The following is a 19,024-nucleotide window of genomic DNA, read 5'->3' as shown; positions in this document are numbered from 1 at the left end:
CATATCAATTGCTGAAGCATCAAGAGCTATGTTATTCAAAAATGATGTACCAAAGACATTTTGGAGAGAAGCAATCAATACAACAGTATACACTTTGAAAAAAGTACATATCATAAAAGGTACAGAGAAAACACCTTATGAGTTATGATTTGGATACCCACCATTAGTCAAATATTTTAGAATATTTGGAAGAAAATGTTAAATGAAAAGAGATGATGATATCAATAAGTTTGATCCAAGGAGCAATGAAGGTATGTTTCTTGTCTATTCATTAAAAAGTAAAGCTTGCAGATGTTTCAACTATAGAACAAAAACTATAGTAGAGTGCACAAATGTGAGAATAGATGAAAAGTTTGGCACCAAAGAGAAGATGATGGATTATAACTTTGATGAAGATAATTATTGTGGGATGACCAATAGATGTAATGAATTATTTATCAAGACTAACAATGACTTGTAGAATAATGTGCAAACTGAAGAAATAAGAGAAGAATAGAATGTAGTACCAGAAATAAGAGTTGAAGTAACAACTCCTACCCCAAATAAGAATATGATAAAAAATCATCCTGCTGATTAGATAATAGGAAGTAAAGAAAAAGGAGTAATGACAAGAAGCAGAATCAATGAAGAACTATGCCTAATAGCTCAAGTTGAACCAAAGAGAACAGATGATGCAATTAAGGATGATCATTGGATGAAAGCAATGAAGGAAGAACTCAAGCAAATAATAAAGAATGACACATGGAAACTAGTCCCTAGACCTAAGAACAAGAATGTGATTGGCATAAAGTGGCTATTTAGAAAAATAATGAATGAACAAGGAGAAGTAATAAGAAACAAAGAAAGACTAGTATGCAAAGGCTACTCTTAGCAAGAAGGAATAGACTATGAGGAAACATATGCACCTGTAGCAAGAATGGAAGTAGTCATAATGTTCTTGGCATATGCAAAAAATAAAAACTTCAAGGTACATTAGATGGATGTTAAGTTAGCATTCTTGAATGGAGAACTTGAAGAAGAAGTTTATATTGAGCAACTAGAAGGTTTTCCTTTGATAGAAGAGAAGGATATGGTTTGTGGATTAAAGAAAGCTTTGTATGGATTAAAGCAAGCACATAGAACCTAGTATGCAAGGTTAGATAAATACTTAGCAAAGCTTGGATTTGCTAAAAGAACAACAAACAACAACTTGTACTTGAAACAAATAGAAAATGGTTTGTTGATAATCATTGTATTTGTTGATGATATCATTTTTGGAGGAAATAATGAAGCCAATAACAAATTCTTAGAAGATATGAAGAATGAATTTTAGATGAGTATGATAGGATAGATGAAACTTTTCTTAGGATTGCAAATTGTTCAAAATAAAGAAGATATATTTATTTCTTAGACTAAGTACTTGAAATATTTGGACTAAAAAATTGTAAACCTATTGGAACCCCTATGGTAACTAGTCACAAGTTATCTAGCAAAGATGAGACACCTACTATTGAACTAAAGAAGTACAGATCTATGATTGGAGGATTACAATACCTAACTCATACTAGACTAGATATAGCTAATGCGGTTAGAATTGTGGAAAGATTTCAGGCTGATTCTAGAGGATATCACTACGCAACAGTAAAAAGGATATTCAAATATCTGAAAGGGACATTTGATTATGGCATTTTCTATGAAAAAAGTAATGATTTTATTCTTTGCACTTATATTGATGCTGATTGGGCTAGAGATATGGATGATAGAAAAAAACACCATTGGAGAAGCATTCTTTCTTGGTGGAAGACTAGTTTCTTCGCTCAACAAGAAACAAGATTGCGCTTGACAAAGTACTACAGAGGTAGAATATGTTGCAGTAGCAACCAACTATAATCAAGTTATATGGATGAAGCAGATGATGAAGGATATTGGAATTACATTCAAAGAACCTGTTATCATTTATTGTGATAACATAAGTACATTTAACATATCTAATAATCCTTTTTTACATTCTAAGACTAAGCACATCTCTATAAAGTATCATGTGTTGAGAGAAAAAGTTACAGATAAAGAAATTAGACTAGAGTATGTTAACACTAAGGAACAAATTGTAGACATTTTAACAAAGACCTTACCAAAGGATACATTTGAGTACCTAAGAGGTATGCTTGGGGTTATGCCCCTACCTACTTTAGAATAGAAGATGCAAAAGTCCATCAGTCCAAGGAACAGAGCACCATTGTTAGACTGGACTGAATGTTGATGCTTCCTCTATGGGGGAGTATCTGTGATGAACAGAGTTAGCAAAGGACTCTTGGTAATTGGTAATTGGTATGCAACAGTGTCTCTAGACACTTGAGTTGTTTATGGATTTATATACAAAAGTTGTAAAGAAATAGACTAACTTGTGGTCGTGTTGATGAATTATTGTATCTTCAAGCAATTGAACCATTTGTATATTACCTTTGACATTGATGTCAATGGGGGAGAGAATGACATGAAAAACATTCTATGTAGTTCAATTGGAAAGAAAGCAAAACATGATGATGAAGAAGATGTATATTTGGTATTCTTGGAACTTAGATGTTTTTCATCTATGTTTCCATTAATGCCAAAGGGGGAGATTGTTAGCATGAATGTTGATGCTATGGTGGAGCATTGCAGAACATTGATATGATGTATTCATGAATGTGTTTTTCATTGATAACAACATAGTAATAAGTTTGTAAAGACTGACAGAACAATAGACTATGATTTTTGTATTAAGAACAATATATTACTTATCTGTTAATGCATAGTTTCCAACACATACTATAGTATGTCTTTGTTACAAGGGTAAGTGTGCAGAACCTAATTTGATAGTGTATGGAAGATATGATTGATCTACAAAGAACTGTATGGAAATAAAGTATTAGGAAAGCAGTTCCTATTGTGTGATTACTGCAGTTCATCACAAATGTAGTGAAAAGTTGCATAGTTAACTGGAGATAGTATACTGGCCGTTGATGATGTTAGAGAGTGCGTATGTACAGAAGTCACACATGTGAAAGTTTTTTTATAACTATGAGCTGACAACATTAGTTAAATGTGTATTCATTTAATTAATGCATTATAATTAAGCAAGAAGCCAAATCAAGGATTTATTATTGAGCATAGTATAAAAGAAATATGTTTTTCATATTTAAATATAGAGAGTAGATAAGACTTGCAAATTATTGAGTAGCAGAGAGTGACTTACCAATGCGTGTAAGTGACCTTAAGGGTTATTGTTACTAAGTATAGAGTTCCAGATCTGATTGCATGGTCTGAAGGAGAAGAAGTTTGACGTACTAGATAAAGGAAGAAGTAAAAGCTTGTTTCACATCTATTATTTTGAAAGGAATAGTACCGAGGTCAATTGGATAGTGGGTTCATTGATATGATCCTGAAGCTATTTGAATAGTGGATTCATCTATCTTCCACAACTCCTAATAGGGTTGCCACAACTCCTAACAGGGTTGGAATCACCTAACAGGGATTCAAAGTCTCCTAACAGGGACTCTTTGTACTAAATGTTGTAATAGACCCCTAACAGGGTCCACCCTCTAACAAGGAATATTTATATTAGTACATCATCTTGTGGGCATCATTCCCACTGGGGTTTCCATCTGATTAAGGGTTTCCCTAGTCAACATATCTGGTGTAATTGCTTATGTGTATATTTATGGTTGCTATTTACTTTGGTCGAATGGTTAAGTTTGTTTAAAGAAGATAAATGTTTTAATTTTTGAATAACTAATTCACCCCCCCTCTCAATTATCTTGGTGGACTATTGTTTCTAACAACTTATACTTGCCAAAATGGCTTACAGAATATTCTAGAACATTACGTCAAAGAAAGGCCGACCTAAAAATGGTCAACACTCATCCCTAGAAAAAATTGTATCATTAAATTCATGATCTAAATTAAATACAAGAGTTGGCTCCCACTAAGAACCAAAACATAGACAACTCAATCAAAGAAGGAACTGAGCATCAAAAAAATAACTGGTTCACTTGGTGCATAACAAAACACTTGACCAATACTAGATAGCTCAACCCACACTAGACAACTTGGTAGTAACTGGAACTCAACAGTAACTAGAACTTGACAATAATTGGCAGAATGAATGAAAATGTGTAGGATTAGAAGGAAACCTAGGATGCTCCTGCATCAAAAAGTATAGAAGGGAAGTAAGATAAGGTACATCATTTTCTTTTGGAATTACTAGACTTCCATTACCTTGTTCTTTTTGGCTTACCCATGCTTTCTCTTCATGAGACTGAGAGGATTATGGACAAAATTCTCATTCACTCATAACGAGGTAATTTATCAAGAGGGATGAAACTAGAATAAATGGAGCTTCATCATCATCCACCTCCAATTCTTTTTCAAGTTGTTATACCTTTCCTTTGCATTCTTCCAAATCTTTTAGCTTGTGAAATCTGACATAAAATTCTCCACAACAATGTGGATACGTGATCATCTTTGACTTTGAGGTTGGTCTTTATTGCATGAGAGATGCTTTCTTTGTAGTGCTTGAAGAAATATTGCAACAATTTATCATTCATCTGAATGATCTCCAACATGATAGGGTTAGGTCTCATCTTTCTTGTGACCTTTCCATTTGGCATGGTCATAATATAGAGCCATCAATTTCCTACACACAAAGACAAAATACAGAATAAAGAGCCAAATGTTAGGCATTGATCTTTGCTTTTGAGTCCCCAACAAGGTCACCAAAAATCTATTGGTAAACAGATTTATCCTTTTACAAATGTTCAAGTAATGACTCAAGATTGGTTGAAAATAAGGTATAATTTGTGACTAATAGTTGAGTCACTTATAATGGTTATGTACAAGTGCTCTCTAAGTTTTGATACAAAGGATCAACTCCATTCTCAGAGATATTTAATTAATCAAACAATAATTAAATTTTTAAAATGAAGACATAGTTATATTGGTTTTTTGGAAGTTTCTTCAATGCTCTCCTTAAGATTCATGACACGGGCTTAACCATATCTTGTGTACTATAAGTTGAGTGGTTGTGTTAGACATTGACAAAATTAGTCTTTTGGCGCAATGACAACCCTACTCTAACAAGTGGTATCAGAGCTTGGTCTTAGGTTTGAATCCGTAGACCCTCATGTAACGCTGAGGGGGAGATTGTTGGAAATTTTTTCATTACTCCCCCTCGGATTTGTGACAAGGGATTAACCACCTTCTGTTTACTATAAGTTGAGTGATTGTATTGAGCATTGACATATCTATTTTATGGTGCAACAACAACCCCACTCTAACATGGCAACAAGCAAGATTAAGAGGAAGATCAATAAGCAACAACAGGATTATCCACTAACTCCTCCCTATGACAGAGAAATGAAAAGAAGATAGAATACTTGGATCTATAGAGTATGAGTACATAAATTGATAGATTCATCACCTAACATACACAAAAAAGTGTTCAAAATAGAAGAAAAGTGACCACAAGATCAATTACAATCCAAGAAACTTGATACTTAGACCACACGATCAGATTAATATCAAGTATTCATTATTTTCAACACAAACAAAATAACCATGAAATTATTTTGTCTCTATGTTGTAGGTTACCTAGAAAATGCAGAGAAAATACATTCACTTCCCCCTATCATCTCTATCTTAAACATAACAAATGCATTCTAACCCTATAGGCACACATCTCTTAGGGAAAAGTAGAAGAACCCCCATCTTGCTAAAAATATTTCAATAAATAACACTCTGCTACCTCTTTCCTATTCATGTAACTGATTCTTGCAAGAAAATATCACCCTTCGAAAATACATCCAATATTTTTCTTTATTCATTTTAAATTAGTGGCAATTGGATCAAATTCCTCTTTTTATAGGAAGTGGAAAGAAACATGACCTCGGCCATGTTATATGTTTATAGCTTGCCCCCACTTTGTAGGTCAAACATAACATTAAATACATTTATCATGTTCTATTGGAGTGGGGTTTCATTACCCTAAAAGACCAATCTATCAATATCTAATATGATCAATCAAATTATAGTGCATAGGAGGTGGTTAAGCCCTTCTCACAAATCCTAAGGGGAGCACTGAATAAATTTATAACACTCTCCCCCTTAGCGTTACCTAGTGGCTTGAGGATTCAAACCTATGACCAAGCTCTAATACCACTAGTTAGAGTGGGGTTGTCATTGCACTAAAAGACCAATTTTTCAATGTCCAATAAAACCACTCAAATTATAGTACATAGGAGGTGGTTAAGCCCTCAAGGGAGAGTGCTGAAAAAATTTCTATTAGGTTCTTCATTTTGCTATATATCACTTTTATAGTTATTAAGATCAAAATTGATCTCAAAATGATATATAGCTTTGTTCTAAGTTCTAACAAATGACGTATATGTATACATTGATATATGGCCACATCCTAATTAAACAACACCCTTATGCCAGTAATAGATTTTAAAGCTCCTTATCTAATATTCCTCTCAACACAACTAAATATTTCTACTAGGTGAGCAAAGACAACATCTTATTTTCTATGAATGTGTTGATGCTCACACTATAAATTATGTTTACCCCCAAACATACCATGATCTCAGACAGACATCACCAACCATAAATTTATCAGACACCTTTATATTAATTATATAATTTTGCTGATGTTCGATTTCATGAACATATTTGATCGTTGCTAATGGCCATAATCGATGCTTGATATCAGATTCAAAGCCTTCATTTAGGACTCTACTTTGGTAGGGATTATATTGGAGCTTGATGAATTCACATTGATACCCAAGTTTCTCATATAACACTTTGTCAATTTACTCACATATCCCTTGTATGGGCTTCTAAATATATAGAAAAGGAAGAGATTTTTTCAAACACATGACTATTATTCTCCATACTTTTCCAAGATTAGAAACTTGACTTTGATGGTTTCCATGAGTTCACCAATTATGTTCGTAGAAAATCTCCATGGTCCATGATATTTTATATGTGGTATATTGGGTTCCATGTGCCTTTGTGAATCAAGTTTGATTATAGCACAATCAATACTTTCACCATAGGATGCCAATTTATTTAACTTGTAATTTGTTCCTTTATGCAAATCGCACACACAGCTACATATATGTGCTCAAAGAATTTTAGGGACTTCCTTGTCTCTATATCTTTCCATGCTCAGTTTTCAACCACATGATATGAAAAAATGGAATGATTTCACCTTGTATCATGGTATTGTGAAAATGTAATATAAATCCTTACAAATACCTATGGGTTTGGGCATGGTGCCTCTAGTTCGCAAGACTCCCTAAAATTCATACAGTAGCATAATGGAAAACAACTTGGGCTATCTGTCAAAAAGTTGGTAGTCACATTTCGTGCTTTTCTAGTTCCACATTGACCTTTTATGAATAACTGGTCAAAAAACACCAATTATATGTATAGACGGGGCCCTAAGAATGATCCTTTATTGGTTCCAAAGAAGAACTTAGTGAAAGAATTCAATAATATTCAAAATTGTGTTGTGCTGAGATTGAATCCATATTATTATTTACTGAAAGTGCTTCATTCTTGATATTTTGATGGTGGCCTTAGAATCTTGAATTATCTTTAATGTCAATTCTTCGTAGTAGTCTTCATGCTCTGATGACAAGTAAGAGGTTGCCCATGCATTGGTCTTGATGGTATTTCTTATTTAATTGCCATATTGACATTTTGTCAGGTGGGTCACATACATGCCATGAATTTTTTGTTATGTCTTTTTTGAATGTCTCAAACAATCCTTTTAACATCTATTCTTCTCACACAAACCACATTGAGCATATTCATCTTCCACACCAGACTTGCACTATCCTCATTAGATCAGGTTATTTGCTCTCCTTTGTAGTGCCTGACCCTAGTTCATATTTTGCTATCATTGCCAACTCTTTTAGGCCAATTTTATGTGTGATGATTAGTACTATTATTTTGGAGATTATCAGATATTGCTTTACATTTAGTTTATTATATGATGAGATTACTTGGTACTCTATATTTCATGTATGTATGATGATTATTCAGTGTTTTCAGTTATTGATGATGATTAGTTAGATGGATTATTATGTGTTTTCTTATGGATGCTTACCCCATACTTGCGTGTGTATGGTGTGCGTGTTTGTTTTCTTTCTGTATGGCATTTTTGATGTGGTTAAGGAAGGGAGTCGTAGTCACCTGCTAGTTGGGATCTACACGATGCACCACTTCCTGCCATTGCCTATTTGGCTTAGAATATTGTGTCTGTACATGCATGGATTTTATGCAGGTTGTAGGTACCGGGTATCGACTTCCCTGAATTGCTAGGATGAGCATAGCCTATCGCATTATCTCAATGGTAAGAGAGGGGAGATAAATTCTTGAGTCCAAATCCCAACCCTTTAAGCCATTTGTCCTAATTGATAATTATGACAAGTATTTGAGTCGAGTACCCTTTGAATGCATCGAATGACATTAATTCATGATTATAACCCTTTTTTTTGATTTAGTATGCGTTTTGCTATGATGGGTTTTCATATGTTGTTTTATGAGTCTTTGGTGTATTTTTTTATTAATTAAGTCTAATTAAAAGACTAATTAATGTTTTAATTTAATGGAAATTATTTGAAGATAAAAGATTAAGGATAACTTAGAATGTGATAATATTTATTTAATTTAATAATAATATATTTAGAGTTCATTTTTAAATAAATGCTAAATATTACTGTTATTTAAGTTAATTAAATATTTTATCAATTAAGTTCTAAAATAAATTAAAAGTATAAAAAAGATATTAAATTATTAAAAAGATTCTAGATCGCATGATGCATGCATGAGTTGAAAATATAAAAAAAGAAATTAATCAAAAGATAAAACATGTGAATTTAATAAAGATGTTTTATTAAAGTGCACATGGGAGTAAAGTAATAAATTAATTAATAATAGAAGTCAAGTGAAAATTAAATAAAGTAATTTAATAATTCATTCCATGTGCATGGAAAAGATTAAAAAAGATTAGTAAAAGTTAATTTTAGAGTTAACTCTGGTGAGCACGAAGTTCTCCCAGTGAACATATAGTTAGTTCCCCGATTTAAGGATAGAGAATCCTTATTATCACTTGAGGGTTCATTTTCGTAACACATGAATTTTGGACGTGAATTTTACTGCGAATTTTGGGGGCAAATTTCGGAAGCGAATCTTCTCACTATTCTCGGTTGGTTGCGTGTTAGCATCAGGTTCAAGTAGGGTCTTGCGTTTTGACCACTAAATTATACATGAAAATTTAATATGTTTTGTCTACTTCGTGCTTGTAGGAAATTATTTTCTCAGATCTTGTTGCATGAATCTTGCCACCCTTCGTTCTAGATCTATTGCTATTTGATTTCATTTGTAAATCTAGATTGAAAAACTGTTTAGAAAACCTTGTTCAACAATTAAAAGAAATTAGTCTTAAATTAGAATTTGGGCTTGAATTAAATGGAATTTGAGAGATTTAATTAGGTTAGGGTTTTGAAATTGGATAAATAAAATTCTAAGTTGGAAAAGAAATACGATTGATTTATTTTATTTAAATTTTATAGTTGATAAAATTTAATAAAATAAATTTACTTGAAATCGATTAATAATAATAATAATAATATATATGATTTTTTTTAAAAGAAAAGATTTAAATTATAAATTTTATGTATTTATAAAATCTGACTAGATGAATCAAATCAAATAAAGTATTTAATTAAACATGTATGGGAGATTGAATTGTTTAGTTAATAAACAAAAATCTTTTTAAAAATAAATAAATAAATAAATAAATAAATAAATACATTAAAAAATATATATATATATAGAAATCGGAAGTGGTTTTATTTCATTTATAAAAATGAGTTTTATTAAAATTTTTTTTAATTAAATTAAGATATATATATATATATATAGAAAAAAAATGGATTGTAAAGTTCTTAATTTAAAAAGAAATAATAAAAGAATAAATAAATAAATAATTTTGTACTCCACTCACCTTTTGGTCAGCGACCTGTACATGTATGCGATTTGGGCAAATTAAATGGGCCGCACGGTTCTAAATTAATTAAGGGGTGACTATTTTAAAATAGTGCCCAAAATGTTTTCGGTTTAATATTTAAAGTTTCTTTTAAAATATATTATATACGTAATGTTTTAAAGTTATATAATGTAAAGTTATTATAATTAGATAACTTTTTAATTAATATGATTTGTAAATTAATTTATTATTATTTAATAATTTTAATTAATAGATATTAATATTAAATGTATTATTAATTTATAATACTTTAATAATAATAATAATATTTAATAGTATTTATTGATAGATTTTATTATTATTTGTTAATTTAAATATTAATTTATTTTAATATAGTTTTTGTAATTATTAATTTATTAATAGTTTTTTTGGTTAAATATTAATAAATTGGTAATTAATGAGGATATTAATATAAGTATTTAGATCAATAATTATTAATTAATTTAATTAAAATTAATTTAACTAAAGTTAATTAATAATGGATATTGTTTAATAAAATTGTAGAATTATATTATTGATTTAGATTAGATTGGAATTTCTTATAAAAGAAAATAATCAATAGTTATTATTTTAATAAGTTAAGTAAATAATTATTCTTTGATTATTTGTAGAAAAATTGATTTAAAACATGATGGGAGGATAATTCTAGTGAATGGATCAACCTGTAGGGTTATCAGAAATCCTTTACTTGAAACATACCTTGAAAATGAAAACTAAAATTCTAATGTTTAACTCAACTGCGTGTTTTGAAACCCAAACTATAAGACCATTCTGTTTCTCTATACTGTTTGTTTATGCTATCTATGTTTTGGGATTTTTAGGGTTGATTAGATGTTGACCAGTTATAGGATGTTTACCAGAGGCTCGGGGGTTATGTGTTTGTGATGTCATGCTGATGTTGGTCTCAATCTTTTATACCTGACCTTGGTAATGTGATGCTATGCTCTATGACATGTTTGTATTTACTGGTTGTTATTGCTTTCCAGTTTCCTTGAGTGAAGCTAAGGTGTATGTTTATTGAGATACCTGACTTAACCATTTTTGAGTCTCGATCAGTTATATTTGATAACCATTTTTGAGTCATCGATCAATTATGCTTAGGTTACTTTCAGTCGCTTTGAGAGGGCTGAGATGTTTTGGATGATTTGTTCTTTATGATTTCATGTGGTGACATGTTTTGACTTGACCATTTTGGAGTCTTCAATCAATATTGTGATTTATTATTGGGATTCTTTCTGGTTTCTCATTGGAGAACCATTGGATATTGTGATTTATCATGGATGCCTTCAGTTGCTGATAGAGAACTGTTGTGATCATTATGATTATTATTTGATGCTTATTAGTTGCTCGTGGAGAACTGATGTGATTATTGTGGGTTATATTTATGATGCCTCCAGTTTCTTGTATAGGATTGAGGTGATTTTATTATGATTCTTTGATTTGTGATTTCATGAGCCTAGGGTAGGTTATCTATGTGTAGTGTCGGGAAGTGGCTTGCAATGGGGGTCGGGGCCCTAAGAGGCTGCTTGGAGAAATCCATTGTAAGTTGTTTTAATAAGTGATAACATTTACACTAAACAGGGATTAAAACGAACCTAATAAGATAATTGTATGTTCTCTCCCATGCCTTGAGTGCTAGTACAAACTAGGATGGGGTAGAGAGAATGCTTGGTTGAGACCTTGCATTTCATACTATGCCTCGTCAATATGAGAGGATACTAGTGGCTGCAAGGATCACTAGGGACCCAGGATTCCTAAGGGATTGCTCAGGTAACTTCTACGTGACTTTTGCGATGACACTTTCCTACTTGCATAGTAGATTTCCTACGTGTCTTTGTGTGCCTCTAGGTCTAGATGTCGATCTATGTTGGAACCTTTGAGTTAGTATACTTTTAGGATTTCCTAGACTTAGAGAATATTTGTGATTATGTGATTTGATATACTGTTTAGGACTTGAGACTATCTCCTCAACGCGGTGGGAGTGGGCCATTTAGGTTCCATGCGGTCAGGTGGTAGTGCTTTTTACTCTTACCATTGAGATCCATCCGTAGTCACCATGGCTAGAGCTTCTTGGTATGCTGGTTTATCATGTTTAGATGATGTTGTATACTTATGCTTTATTCTAGTATGTTAGATTTCTTTATGCATATGATGTAGTATGTTTTAGGAGTGACATCCCTATTACTATAGTACCGATGATCTCTTCGGTGACTTGGGATGTTATGTGTGGGGGATGGCTAGGGCCCATGATGGTCTTATGATGCTATTGACAGTTGGGAGGAACCACACACTTAGATTAGTTGTGTTTCATGATAGATGGATGTATCATGTATGTTATTAGATTCATTTATTTTATTGCACTTGTACCATGGATTAGAGTAGGATGATGTATCTTTATTTTCACACACACACACACACACACACACACATATTATTTTAAGCCTTTCATACCCTGTGACATGTATAGTGGATGATTGAGCATTTCAAATTAGTTTGCCAAGAGGCATTCAGAACAAATGTATATTATGGATATTGGACTTTCTACTTATTCTTTCATGTGGATGTGGTAGTTGTTAGACTTAGAACTAATTAAATTTAAATGTGACTCAACATCTTGGGATCCTTAAGGAATGTAACCTATTATGTATGTCACAATTGATTGTTTGTCATTGCTCCCGCTACTATATGATTGATGTGAATGGTTTATCTTTCTTGTTGTTTTCAAAAAAAAAAAGTTTGGCAAAATCAGTAAAACTTTAGGTTAATTCTTTTGGATCCCTTGGTGGGGCATTACATCCTTCATATTGAATCAATTTCAATTGATCCTTGATTACAGTGATCAATAAGTTTGCAAAGTACTTGATAAATAATGACATTGGAAATATAAATATCAAGCTCTAGATCATCAAATTTTCTACTAATATTATTTGTGGGATGCATATAGAGCCTGGTCATAAATTGAAAAAGAGATGTCATCATAATATCTTATGAGGTCAACCTAATGGTAACTTGAACAATCCTCATCCGATTATAGGTAATAGGATGGTTAACTATTACATTGTAGCCAATGAGAAAGCTTTCTTTGTACTTAATTACTTATCCTAAGATGCTTGATTTTGTGTTGAACTTTAGAATATTCATCCCCTAAAATGGAAAAAAAGGATTACATAACTATCAAAGCCATAAACACTTAGATAGCTTCCTATTTCATACAATAAAGATCTCTTGTTTAGGGATAACAACATCTCTACTACCATTGTCATTATAGAATTCACCCCCATATTTGGTGTCTTTTGATGACCTTGTTATGGAAATTATAAACTTGAGAATGATGACTTTTCTTTAAATCTGAAGCGTGGAACCTCATAACTTGCATGTCAAACTTTGAATCTGAATCTATATCTCTAAATTTGAACTACACTTATGGGCCATCATGATCTCTCACTTATGAAACAATAAATCTATTCCTTTGAGTTTTGGAACTAGTAATCATCCATTTTGAATTGGACTTTGGGCTTTCAAACTTTGAACTAAATTATGAATTGGATCCCTACTCTCAGACCTTGAATTAGTGAACTTGGATTGTGAGACTATGCTTCAAATTTGTATTTTGACCTATGGATCTGAACTTGGAATTTAAACTTGCATTTATGATCCCTTGACACTGATCTATTGAATTTAAACTTGTAATTTCGGATTTGCAAATTCAAATCATACACTTTGAACTTTCAAAATTTGAACTTGAACCTTGTGAACCAAAGTTCAAGTTCAATATGATCATGGGACATTGCCACTTTACACATTAAACTTTACAAAGGCATCATTAGTAACAAAAATCTATGAGAAACTAAAATGATTTAAGGATTCCTTCTATGGGTTTGATTCTCAAAAGTTGGAAACTTGGGTGCTAAAGGTAAGCCAAGAAAGGTGACAAAGAGATACAAGATATGTATAGCACATTATGCTCAGAAGAATCCTTGAAGGATGAACACAAAAATCTCAAGAGTTTCACACTAAGTAGAGTTGGGGACATACCCAAATTCTTCAATGAAGAATGGGTAAGATTCATTTTATGTAGAATCTATGAGATATACGTATGGTTGGAAAAACCATATAAGATCACAACGGCCCTGATTGAGATGGTAATTGGTTTCAAAGTATCTAACATTGACCTATTGATGAGCATTATATTAGTAAGACATGTAGCTTCGTTGATCGGAATGGATTGCATAATAAATGAGATCCCAAAAACTAAGATAAGGTTCATGACCATGGTATTGGGTTACAAAATGAGCTAAACTAGTAGGAAAACTATATCCCTAGTAACATTGCAGGGTATGTGCAGGATCATGGTGTGCCAAAAAGTTGTGATATGAAAAAAATAGAGTTAAAAAAAATCTAAAAGTGTTTCAAAATCTGCTCTAAATTTTTTCCACCCATCCTGATAACAAAGCTAAAAAGTTAGGACCAAGCCTTATGGGGTATCCAATATGAAATCAGATACCTGATACCTGTGACTGTGATTTTTAAAAAAAAAAACCCGAGCACTATTTCACATTGCATTATTTTGGCTTGAAGCTTTGGTATCTGATCAACAGATGGGTATGCAATATTGGTAAGTGTTTTTTTGTTTTTTTAAAATGTTTTGAATGAATTTTATTATAAATTTTTTAGTTTTAATTGAATTTGTTAAAAATTAGGTTTTTTATAATAGAAATTGTTGAAATTTAGGTTGTTTTTAATAAAAATTATGTTTTGCAAATTAATAGGTATGGTTGACTAAAATGATGATACTGAGGCAAGAAATACTATTCCTCATAACCCCCCACCAAATGATCTAGTGCCCCCTCAAAATTGTCCACCAAATGATCCCCTAACCCCCTCAAAATCCTCCTCGAATTGAAGATTTGATATTTGAAAATCTTGCAAAATTGAGGGCTTTGTGAACCACATATAATATTGTACCCACATTGGCTCCTATGTTATCTACATTAAACACCATAGTGGATAATATTGAAACACTTAACAATGAACAAAATGTCGCTCTTCATTGGCATGATGAAATGCATGCCATGTTTGATGATGGGTTGGAATATGATGAGGTTGCGGCCCTCAATATAAGAAAAGATGATTTGATTGCCCTTTTTGTGAACCCAAAAACTAGTTTACAAGTCAACCGCAAAAAGCCCAAGCTATTGATTAAATGGTGCACAAATGACGCTATATGTGCAAACTTTTGGGATTGTTGGTGGATGGTTTTTGACATCCCTCCACATAACAATTTAGAGGTGCCATTTTATTTCATTCGAAAATTGTATGTAGAATTTGTGTTGGGCCTCAAGGTGAAATATTGGAGCATGAAGCCCAACATGGGTGTAGGAGGAGGAGCTCCTCAGGATAGGCCCTTTTCCTAGCAGAAGAAAGCTGGCACTTTTGTCCCCCCTACTGATGTCTCCCCCTGCGTAAGTGCAACATCTTGATATCATTGTAGAGGCTAGCTCTCTCAGACTATTAGAGCCATCCATAGATTAAGTATCCTAGTGATATCCCAGGTTAGGTTAGTGTTGCCTCCCTATGTTGATGATGTTGATGTAAGTTCATCATTGACAAGCTCACCACATGTTTGTGTGCCCCATACTTGCATAATGTGCAAGAATTTTTTTTTGGGTCCCATAGGTGATCTTTCTGAGTATCAGTTTGTATTTGATGAGGATACACCAAACACACGTACAGAGGCTATAGACCCTAATGTGAGAGAGGAGGGGCATGTAGAGGCATGGACTCCTTCTGTGTTAGTATGTGTATACATTTATGTGTTACGAGATATGTGATTTAAAGTTAATCTTTATAATAGAGTAATTTTATTTTTTAAGCCATACTGACTTATACATGTATGTGATCTTCATTCATGTTTAGTTGATGACTAAGGAGGAGCTCAGATAGGTTGATGATGCCACACTCTTAGCTATTTCATTTGGCCTTGAGACATCTACGGTACATTAAGTTGTGTTCTCATTATTTTTTCTATTTGATATTATAACATATATGGTTTCTAATCTTTCTTTTGTCTTGCAGGTATCACCTGTTCCTAGGATGACCCATTGACAAGGGAAAGATAATTAGGTGCTTTCGATTTGATTAAATATCGATGCATTCTTGTAAAATGTTTGTGGGAATGAAATTTAATTACATTCTTTATTGTATAGGGAGTGGCTACTAGTGATGAGTCCATGCAGATTCCACGTCGTAGATGCTCTAGCATTTCCATTCGCATTGAGAGCCCCATTGTATGTATAAGTATTATTTATTATTTATTTCCCTTATTTTCATAAATAAATTCAAAATTGATTTCTGTGATATTAACAACTAGTATTTTGTATCTCATAGGAAACATCTAGTGCACACGAGGTTGGACGATAGAGTTTTGTATCTTTGCTAACACAACCATTATATCCTGAGGAGGAGTCGACACAGGTAAGTTGTAGTTTGAATTCTTTATTATATGTTATAAATTTAGTATGCTATGACATATAATGTTATAGTTTAAGTTTTAGATTCATCTGAAAAACATATTTGAGCATATGCAGGCCACAATCAGTGAGGTGCAAGCATTACAAGGGACATATGAGAGGACTCCTGACTGGTGCAACAGGTCAACGAGAGAAGTTTTTATGATGAAAGTTTAATACTATAAATCTTTATTTAAAAAAAATTATCATTATGCATTTGAGTAATTCAATGTTAGATGCAAAGAATCATATAAATTTAGTAGTCTAACTTTGGGTTTTCCTTTTTTGTTTATGTAGGAGGCATTCAATCCACCTAGTGCAGCGAAAAGGCTACATTTTGATCATCCACTAGCAGCCTAGGATAGTATAGTTGTCATAGGATGCATCATCAAACATTTTGAGATGGCATATGCCACATTGTTTATAGAAACATTAATATTATACAAATTCTGATGGCATGATCAGCCACATTTTGTATATGGATTTATGTATTTTGATATATATTTGTGTAATTTGTCTATGGATACATGAACTTTGATATATATATATATATATGTGTGTGTGTGTGTGTAATTTGTCTATGGATACATGTATTTTGATATATATATATATATATATATATTTCATTTATGTGCACAATGATATACATATTAATTTAATATAGTATTGTTCAATTTATCGTGGATCATGTGTATTGTTCATGTTTACAGAATATCATTGATTTTGATCATGTTTGTTATATTCGATTCAAATGAAATAATTTGTGAATAACATTTTAACAACCTTTATTATCAAATTTTGATGCAATGTTTAATTTGAAATGCTATCATATATGTTTAATTTGAATAAATCTCTGCAATCCACCTCCTTCACCCTGGTACATCAACTTTACAAAGAAAAATGAGAACAAGTGCTATTATGAGACTTTACTACACTTTCAGATTACTAAGCCCACATGACATTTTGGCAATGCAAGAAATATTCAATGCTTCCATCAGCATCATGACATTGATATGTATGAGTTTGGATCAACCAACAACTCTAAAATAACTAAAAATCAATATCTCAAACAAATTTCAACTAGATGTTGTTGTTAGCACATTAAAATCATAGTCACAACAAGGTCATTTCACACCTTATATAGGTGTCTCCAACCTTGTATGGTCATGCTCAAACCCCTAACTAACTCTTTACACTCATTTTCACTTTGCAAGAAAAAGTTGCAAAAGTTGCAAAATTGCAATTTTGAACAATTTTTGCTATAACTTAAAATTCTTAATTAGACGAGTTCACCAAACTTGGTAAGGGATTATTTTAGGCCTTGGCATGACTATCCTATAGCATTCAATGTTTCATCGATAGCCCTCATGAGCTCTGAGTTACGACCCTCAGAAGATCGACCTCGATATGCACTGAGAGCATCTTGGAGACTGTTTGGTACAGGTTTTTCGTGGATGATGGAGGCTCTCTATGACCAAAAAAAGGGTGTCACTAGGGTTCATCAGCCCATCCAGAGCTAATGGCACTGATGATTTGATGTCAAGATCAACGGTTTTAAAGTTACGTTGTGATACACCTATGAACTGAGGCATACTGCAAGTTTTGGCAACGATTGAGATCACTGTGCCGAATCCAAATGTAATGTGACCTCTCAAAAATGAGATAGGTTATTTTAGGCCTTGGCATGACCATCCTATAGTATTTGACATTTTGTCGATAGCCCTCACGAGATCCAAGTTACAACCCTTAGAAGATCGACCTCGATATGCACTTAGAGCACCTTGGAGACTCTTCGGTATGGGGTGGCCACAAACAATGGAGGCTCTTTGTGGCCAAAAAAAGGGTATCACTAGGGTTCACCCACCCATCCAAAGCTAATGGCACTGATGATTTGATGCCAAGATGAGTGGTTTCAAAGTTATGTTGTGATGCACCTATGAGTTGAGGCACACTACGAGTTTTGGCATCGAGCGAGATCATTGTGCCGAATCCAAATAGAATGTGATCTCTAAAAAATGAGATAGATTATTTTAGGCCTTGAAATGGCTATCTTGTAGCATTTGACATTTCATTGATATCCCTCATGAACTCTGAGTTATGACCCTTGGAAGATCAAGCTCAATACACACTTAGAGCGCCTTGGAGACTGTTCGGTACAGGGTGGCCGCAGATGATGGAGGATCTCTGTGGCTAGAAAAAGGGTGTCACTAGGGTTCACCCACCCATCTAGAGCTATTGGAGCTGATGATTCGATGCCAAGATCAATAGTTTCAAAGTTACGTTGTGATGCACCTATGAACTGAGGCACACTGCGAGTTTTGGCATCGAGCGAGATCGTCATGCCGAATCCAAACAGAATGTGATCTCTCAAAAATGAGATAGGTTATTTTATGCCTTAGCATGAATGTCTTGTAGCATTCAAAATTTTATTGATAGCCCTCAT

This window comes from Cupressus sempervirens, chromosome 4 (assembly GCF_028749045.1).
Source record: "Cupressus sempervirens isolate cs-2001-9-10 chromosome 4, ASM2874904v1, whole genome shotgun sequence".
In the NCBI taxonomy this organism is placed as follows: domain Eukaryota; kingdom Viridiplantae; phylum Streptophyta; class Pinopsida; order Cupressales; family Cupressaceae; genus Cupressus; species Cupressus sempervirens.
This window is presented reverse-complemented; position numbering follows the sequence as displayed.